Source organism: Dermacentor variabilis, chromosome 7 (assembly GCF_050947875.1).
Source record: "Dermacentor variabilis isolate Ectoservices chromosome 7, ASM5094787v1, whole genome shotgun sequence".
Lineage (NCBI taxonomy): Eukaryota > Metazoa > Arthropoda > Arachnida > Ixodida > Ixodidae > Dermacentor > Dermacentor variabilis.
The window spans coordinates 45,385,836-45,393,557 of record NC_134574.1 but is presented as its reverse complement, the minus strand read 5'-3'; positions in this window follow the sequence as shown (position 1 = coordinate 45,393,557).

Genomic DNA, 7,722 nt, shown 5'->3' with positions numbered 1-7,722 from the left:
TTTAACTTTGGCGCAACAGAGGGGCTAAGCGAAATAGCGTTACCATTCCTCAAACGAACTTTGCTGAATGCGAGTTTTAGTAAAGGGTAATGGTGTAGTTTACGTGTGGGACGCTATTTGGTCACGCCTTGAATTTCGCTAGCATAGTGCCACCTGAATGAATGTATCTATTCCCCAAGCTTTGTGTGGGCGTGCAAAAAGCAAGGTCGATTCATATAGGTCGCGAAGCTTCGGGCGAAAAGCGGTTCAGTACAGATTGTCACCGACATCAGCATGGGGGGTTATGGGAGCAGCGATTGAAGCGCGACTATGTTTGGAGCGAACAAACATTGGGAAAGAAAAACGCGTTTTTTTAATTCAAGCGAGACGTAGTTAGATTGATTCAACGAAAATAAAATTCCTAGTCAATTTTATATATTCGTGAAGAGTTAAGAAAATACAAGTTTATTTAATTTCATTATTATTAATGAATGCATTTCTTTTCAGCGCCTATCGCTACAGGGGGCGTTGACGCCACTATCACTCGCAATGCAATGCACATCTTGAAATGGGCAGAAAGGCGCCCTCGTGAAGTTCGCCTGTTGAAATACGCCCCCCTCACAGTTTGTGCTTTCTTGCTTGTCAAAGTTTGTCTGAATTTGGTGACGCGGGTAGCTTCATCGCTTCTTAATCTGTTCAGTCAAACGTAGTGAGTAACGACCGCCAGATAATTGTGTAGTTGTCGCGCGACTGCGCTGGCCGACGGGCTTGGCATCCGACAATAGGATCAGCACTCTACACCTAAAGCTTTCGTCGGCCTCCAAAGAAAGTATGTTCTTTGCAGGGGTGCGATTTCGACAACCGTACGGCTGGCTTTTCCTGCATCGCTTTCCGCGCTGAAAGCTCGAAACGCCCATCAAGTCCAATGGCGGGGCATTTGAATATATAGCTCCAAAGGCAGGACAACAAAACAAATTTCGCGCCTTCGAAAACAACATGACGTCACCTCTGCTTTTAACGGACACGGCGTCACATTATTTTTTCTTCCGCCGGAAGTGTTCCCACCAGATACAGATGGCGCTAAGCCCCATGAACCGCTAGAGTTACTGCATATGCTACCACAGGTAGCAGAGTTGCGTGTAGGTCCGCCATCTTGCCTGGGAAGCAACCAAATCTATGCGGCGAAGCCGCACTCCGTTTTTGCAGGCGGCATGCCTACCGTATCGTCGATCGACCGGTGGTGGTTTTGCATCGCTTTTGGACTGCTTGTCCGCCTAATCGCAAATAAAGCGCATCGAAACAGCTGACTGCATAAGATCGTCAAGAAAAAGGCACCGAGATCGGTCGCCACCGAAGCTTCGGCCTAGCGTATCCGCCGAGTTCGTCTGCACGCTATCGGCGCGCCTAGGCTCAGGAATCAACAAGTCTAACACGGATAAATCACTCTGTATTTCAGCTTTCGCATCGGTGTTCTTAAATAAACCATTTTTTCATGTTTACAGTGCCAGCACAAGTAGCGATGAGCGCCGATGTGACGCGTCATAAACACAGGTATATATGTGCTGTCGCGGAAGGCTCTCGGCACTAGCCTGCGCTTCTCTGACGAAGATATGACTAGACAGACGTGTCGACTGAAAGGCATCACTGAACTAAGAAAACGTTGCATATCCTTCGCGTGAAGAACAAGAAACAGCTATCCAAATCAGTAGTAACAGCCCATACAGCGTCTCGGGTCGGCGGTTCACTTAGGACTTTTTTCAAAGGTAAAATGCCAGTCGCAAGTGAAAATAGATGTTGTGGCACTTCCTAACATGCTACTGAATACGGACAAGAAAATTTTCTTTGTGGTACAGGCGTGAGTTTTATATGCAGGGCGATAGCGCACCTACCATGACTGAGCGAGACATCTCTGAAACTAAAACTGCGTCTCGATCCTTGACATGCCATATTATCCACTCATGTTCTCCTCCTGGCGTGCGTGGCGCAGTGGTAAAGTACCGGGCTTGGGATCTGTAGGTCCGACGATCGCAACCTGGTCGGAGCTTTTTTTATTATTTTATTGCACCAAATCGCTCTCTGTTGCTTTTTGTATTCCAACAAAATATATACGGTGTCCAGGCACCGCGTATTTACCGCGCCAGAGTTATTTTTCGCACCAGTACCCAGTGCCTCTGAGTACGCCGCGCCGGCCCAGCATCCAGCGCGCGGCACTGGGCGGATAATCCGGCGCTGTGCTGAACACTGGATAATGGGAACTCGGTTTTGCATTTGAGATACCTGCTTATGTGCCAAAGCTCTCAACGTGTAGGCAGTCTAAAACATTACTGGTGAATCAACGACCAGCCATTAGTATTTCGACACTGGTACCCCATTAGACGCGCTGTAGAAACGTACCCACCTACTAGCAGGCACTGGATATCAGCCACACTGGATATCAGCCACACCTGCAAGTACCACTTCATTATGTGCCTTTTCACTGCAGGGATTCCAAAAGTAACCTTCTGTGGGAGTGTAGTGAAGGTTTTTCTCTCACAGGATTGACATAGCTACATAGCTATATAGCTAGCTCTCCGCAGCTAGCCCGCACGCGAACAGCGAACGCCAAGGTCGGCCGGATTCGCTTTCAATTTGACTGGCGATAACTTGTGTCAATCCAGTTCGCTGCAGCGGCGGCGTCGGGAAATACAAAAATTGGCCCGAGCATCTGCTTCTCCGCAATGCACAGTTGCTTGACTACCACGTACGTGATGACGCTCTGCCAATAGAAGCGCTAGCGGCGTGATAAAACAGACGCGCAACTCTGCTACCTGCGGTAGCATATACAGTAACTCTATGAACCGCCGATGGACCGCCATGTTTTGAACGTATGGGCTCCTATGGAAGCTTCGCTACCAGGTATATTTACCTTGCAAAAAGTGCGAGACGCAGCACGGTGGTAGCCACTAGCCCGTTGTATTTAGAGGTCAGTATAAGCAATACAGGCTGTGTACCATAGGCTCCGAATTCCGTTCTCAGAGGCCACGTGCCGTCGTCGAACCTATCTCCCTACTTCACCGCGAGGTGGTGCTGCAATTTTGAATTTAGGTAATTCTATAATGGTGCTGAAATTGTCCTATTAGGTGACATGAATGCCCACATACAGGATTTAGATGGCTATACCGACAACAAAGGGAAGTCAATGGTAGAACTTTGTGTGCAACATAACCTTGTTATCGTGAATACAGGGCCTAAGTGTGACGGGCAGATCACGTGGGAAGTGGGAAATCGGCAATCGACAATTGATTATTCTCTGATGACAGAAGGAATTCATGATAAGTTGAGTGAAATGGTCATTGATGAGGAACGGTATAGCAGCATAGGGAGTGACCATAAACGCATCATTTTAAAAATGGGACATGTAGTTGGGAAAGAGAGCAAGGAGCGAAAAATGGCGAGTCCAAATCTGAAGGCTGAACAAATAGCAAATATAGTCACTAGAGTCGAGGAAGAAATTGGCAAATGGCCAAGTAAAGAGTTGGAATATGATGAGCTTCTAAGGGTAATAACGATAGAAATACGGAAAGAGAAACAACATGTTCGTTGGAAAGGAAAAAAGAAACCGAAAAGCTGGTGGAACAGGGAGATACGAGAACGACAGAAAGCATCTAAAGAGCACAGGCAGGCAAAGAAGGCGCAGGTACCGCAGGATGAAGTAACCAGAAAAATGGGAAATATACAGGGAGAAAAAGTCTATGGTTCAAATACTGGTGCAAGCAAAATTAGAAGGTGAAAGTGAACATTGGTTGTCAGAAATACGTGAGAAAAAGAAGGCCGCACCTAGAATATTTTGGAACCACATAAAATTATTAGGCAGGAAGTCAACAACAATACAACAACATATCCTAGACGAAGATGAAAACAGACTGGAAGGAGAAGCGGCAATAAATTACATCCGAAAAATAACAACCTAATCTTTCCAAGGCAATGACGAGATTGTATTTGAAGAAAAAAGGAGCATGAAACAGACCCAAGTGGAAAAGGAGCTCGTGCTGACAAATTTCAACTGGAAGAAGGCGGAAGAGAAAATTTCTAAGCGCACAGCCACAGGGCTAGACGAGGTTCCTGTTAGGCTGATTAATGAACTAGGACCAAAAAGTAAGGAAGCTCTGGTGAAAGCAGTGGAACAAACTTCAAACGATAGACGAATACCAGACAGTTGGTGACAAAGTAGAATGAATTTAATTTATAAAAGCAAGGGGGAGAAAGACAGAATTCACTCGTATAGACCGTTGACCATTACATTGGTAATATACAGACTACCAATGCAGGCAATCAAATTAAAGCTTCAAACTTGGGCAGAGAATAATGGCATTTTGGGTGAACTTCAGAATGGCTTCAGAATAGGTAGGCGTTTAGATAACTTATTTGTTCTTACTCAATGTATTGAAATATCAAAAGTAGAAAGCAGACCGTTATTGTGGCCTTTTTAGACATTACAGGCGCCAATGACAACGTAGACCGCAACATATTGTAGGATACTCTGAAAGGGGAAGGCTTAGGTGACGATTGTCTACAACTTTTGGGAGAGATTTACCTAGAAAATACCGTTTTCGTTGAATGGGAAGGGATGAGAAGCGAGGAGAAAGTTCATGCCAACAAGGGACTGAGACAAGGGTGCCCTTTATCCCCGCTGCTGTTTATGATGTACATGGTGAGGATGGAGAGGGCGCTAGAAGGAAGTAATATCGGGTTTAATCTGTCATACAAACAGGCGGGTACAGTAGTTGAGCAGCAGCTCCCAGGTTTATTTTATGCGGATGCCAATGCGTTGCTAGCTAACAAGCAAGGTGATTTGCAACGTCTGGCTAATATCTGTGGACAGGAAGGCAGCAATTTAGGTTTTAAATTTAGTGTTAGAAAATCAGGTGTTATGGTATTCAATGAAAACAGTGAACAGACAGTGGAGATACAGGGCATGAATAGCTCCTTTGACGCTCTTTTGACCGTCTACATGAATACGGATGTCCTGAGAGCACACATCCGACACCTGAGTCGGATTCCTTCCCACCATCTTGCTTGCTTGCCAGCAGAAAGGCCACTTACAACTTTTGCCAAAACTATTGTAAGACATCAGTCCTACTTGCCATCAGAATTTACGCCCGCTACACGATTATCAGATCCATTGTGGTGTCTGCACCGGCCGCCAGTGCAACTGCCAATTCCAGGAATCAGAAAGAAAGCTGGAGCATCACTGCAAGCTTTGAAACAAGCTACTTTGGAGCACATTCACAACGTGCACAGATTCCGGCAACATGTATACACAGATGGTTCAGTAAAACTCAACAGCTCTGCTGCTGCAGTCATCTTCCCGGCAAAATGTGAGGAAATCAAATTAAGAACTTCATGTGTGACCACGTCGACGGGTGCAGAACTCGCGGCGCTTCCTGCTGCATTTTATTTCATTAAGCAGAAGCCTCCGCAACAATGGACAGTCTTTAGTGACTCCAAGGCAGCCCTTCAGTGCATAGGAAGCCCAGTGCGCCACGGACCCAGTGAACAGCTGGCCTCAGAAATTCGGCACATATATAATCAAGGCCATGACAAGGGACACAACATAATCTTTCAGTGGCTTCCAGGAGATTGTAACATCAGCTGGAATGAAGACGCACGCCGACAAAGCCGCCCGATCTGCACATAAAAGTGGTCAACGAGTCTTTATTCCGCTTTCGCGAACAGACGCCGCGGCTGGGCTGCGATTGATGTCCCGTGAGTGTACGTTGCCCCTGTGGGACTCAAATGTTTTCACCGTGTGTCGGTTGCGTTCGTTGTCTACGGACATACGGATGCACCTCCCGCCTGGTTTACCACGACGTGAACAGACCATGCTCTACCGTCTGTGGCTAGGCGTTGCCTTTACTAACTCATATGTATTCTGCATTGGAATGGCCAACAGCCCCACGTGCTACACAAGCAACATCGACGAGACGCTCGCACATATTATCTGTGTCTGCCCGCGTTATAGCGCTCAGAGACAAGTGATGTGCAAAGTACTGGATCAGCTGTACAATCGTCCACTATCAGAACTAAAAGCTTTAAGTCAATGCTCCGAAAGAACATCCTCGTTGAAGACCTTACTCACGTTAAGGTTCCTGCGGTCTACGGGGCTTCACGACAGACTCTAAGAATGCCACCCCCTACCGCTATTTAGTGTACGCGCTTTGTTCGTGCTTGTCTCTCTTTCTTTGTATCTCCCCCTTCCGCTCTGTTTCTCTTTTTATCCCCCTTAACTCTTCCCCCTGCGCAGCGTAGCCAACCGAAACTACCTCTGGTTAATAACTTCCCTACCTTTCTCTGCATTATCTCTCTCTCTCTCTATCAAGGCTTTCTTTACTTCTTCCGGCGTTCCTTGTTGGATGTCCAATTCCTCTAGACTACTCCCTCTTCCATTATCATCGTCGGTGCCACTGGTACTGTATAAATCTCTATAGAACTCCTCAGCCACTTGAACTATTTTATCCATATTAGTAATGATATTGCCAGCTTTGTCTATTTAGGCATACATCCGATTCTTGCCTATTAGTTTCTTCTTCACAGATTTTAGGCTTCCTCCGTTCCTCAGAGCATGTTCAATTCTATCCATATTATACTTCCTTATGTCAGCTGTCCTACGCTTGTTGATTAACTTGGAAAGTTCTGCCAGTGCTCTTGTACCTGTAGGGTTAGAGGCTTTCATACATTGGCGTTTCTTGATCAGATCTTGCGTCTACTGCAATAGCTTACTGGCATCCTAACGGAGTTAACACCGACTTCTGTTGCACAATCTTTAATGATGCCCACAATATTGTCCTTCATTGTTTCAACACTAAGGTCCTCTTCCTGAGTTAAAGCACCTGTTCTGTAGCTTGATACGGAATTCCTCCATTTTCCCTCTTACCGCTATAACTCATTGAACGGCTTCTTATGTACCAGTTTCTTCCGTTCCCTTCTCAAGTCTCGGCTAATTTGATATCTAACCATCCTATGGTCACTGCAGCGCACCTTGCGGAGCACGTCCACATGCTGTATGACGCCAGGGTTAGCGCTGAGTATGAGGTCTATATCATTTCTAGTCTCGCCATTCAGGCTCCTCCACGTCCACTTTCGGTTATCCCGCTTGCGGAAGAAGGTACTCATTATCCGCAAATGATTCCATTCTGCAAACTACTAGAGTTTTCAAACAAGACGGCAATTGTTATCAAGTATTTTGGAGAAAAAGCAATACGGCAGACACAGTGCAAGTAATTTGGTGGCGGGTCGGCCACATTGGTGCTATGCATGCATTTTAATGTAAATGGTCAGTGCATGATCACGTACAAAGGCATAATTTGAACCACAATTTCACAATTTTTTTCGAATACGTGGTTGCTGTTTCTTGGCAGGGCTTGCATTTGGTTTTCATTTAGAAACTTGACACAACCTGACACTCCTCCTGAAAGTTGTGAAGCTGTTCTAGGTCTTCCGAACTTTCTTTTTCTAGTCCTTGTGTACTTCCTGAAGCTGCGTGTATTTTGTTGTGATGACCGCCAGCTATCTGCTCAACTCTTCGCAGGTTCACCAAGAAGAGTAGGAGTAGACGCGTTTTGCAGCTTTTCAAGGAATAAACTATGAGATTACAGCCACCAAGGGGCCCTGGCTACACCAATCAAAATAAACTTTAACGACTAAACAATGCAGGGTAAATTACACGAAAAAAAAAATAGCGCAGGACTAGATCATCGTTTAGCT